Below are 1,343 nucleotides of genomic sequence, written 5' to 3'. Positions count from 1 at the left end.
GGGGGGAGCGGGTGGGCGGCCGCGCGCGGCGGAGGCGGCGGGACCCTCACCGGGTCACCAGAGAGCGCGCGCTCAGAGACCGTCCCGCTCCCGGTGCTGTCCTCCGCGCTGCGGGGACGCCAGGCAGCCCGAAGGCCTCCGCAGCTTAGGGTTAGCGAATGAAAAAGGTGGGGCGAGGGGCAACTACACGTGAGGAAAGAGCAAGACGCTCGGAAGAAACATCCCGGATTCCCAAAGAATCCTAGAATTGAAAAATAGAGCCTTTGAAATTCAAGTGTCAAAGAATGAGGTAAGGAAGCAGATTAAACACAGCAGAAGAGAAAATCACTGAACTGGACTATAGATCAGGAGCAATTAACCAGAGAGACAAGGCGATGGAGAATTTTTAAAAAGTTAGTGGGCTCAGGTAGGACGCGGTGTTACAACACCAACAGCAAGGGTTCGGATCCCCACGCCAGCCAGCTACCAAAAAAAAAAAATAGTAGTGACAGAATGTTAAAGTGAGAATAACTTGCAGGTCCAATCAGAGTTCCAGAAAGCGAGGATAAAAGAAGGTGGAGCATCAGGTCCTGAAGGAAAGCTTCCAAAATCGAATGAAGACCAAGATCCTCACGTAAAATCCAGAGCAGGATAAATAAAAATAAAATCAATATCTAAACACTTGGTAGTGAATTTGCAGAACTCCAAAGACTAAGAGATCTTAAAGCCTATGAAAAAAGGATGGATTAACTAAAAGATTACACCAAGGGCAGACTTCTCAGCAACAAACAGAAGCCAGAATAAAATGTAATAGTATCTGATGGAGTTTGGATGTGTTGTCCCCTCTAAAACTCATGTGGAAATTTGGTCCCCAATGTGGCAGTGTTGGGAACTGATTGAGTCATGGGGGCGGATCCCGCATGAATGGATTAATGCTCTCCCTGGGGTAGTGAGTGAGTTCTTGTTCTATTAGTTCCCGCAAGACCTGATTGTTTAAAAGACCCTGGCACCTCCTCTCTCTCTCTTGCTTCCTCTCCCCATGTGATCTACTTGTACCCACTGGCTGCCTGCCGCTTTCTGCCATGAGTAGAAGCAGCCTGAGACCCGTGCCAGATGCAGCTGTTCTAGAATCATAGCCAAATAAACCTCTGATCTTTATAATTTATCCAGTCTCGGATATTTATGTTACAGCAACACAAAATGGACTAATACAGTATCCAGTATCTTCAAACCACTGAGAAAAATACTTTCTACCAGTTATTGACCCAATTTAAGAGTTAGGGAGAAATAAAGATATGTTATGGCAAAGAGTTTACACAAAAGACCATTGCTGAAATTTTTTTTTTTTTTTTTTTTTTTTTAAA

At 45.1% G+C, this 1,343-nt stretch overlaps 1 pseudogene; it reads left to right on the top strand.

Moving 5' to 3' along the window:
- The first annotated feature begins 284 nt into the window (after window positions 1-284).
- The window catches only part of LOC103589304, a 3,273-nt pseudogene continuing 2,214 nt past the window's right edge, over window positions 285-1,343 (top strand).

Source organism: Galeopterus variegatus, unplaced genomic scaffold (genome assembly GCF_000696425.1).
Source record: "Galeopterus variegatus unplaced genomic scaffold, G_variegatus-3.0.2 Scaffold670, whole genome shotgun sequence".
Lineage (NCBI taxonomy): Eukaryota > Metazoa > Chordata > Mammalia > Dermoptera > Cynocephalidae > Galeopterus > Galeopterus variegatus.
This window is presented reverse-complemented; position numbering and strand designations above follow the sequence as displayed.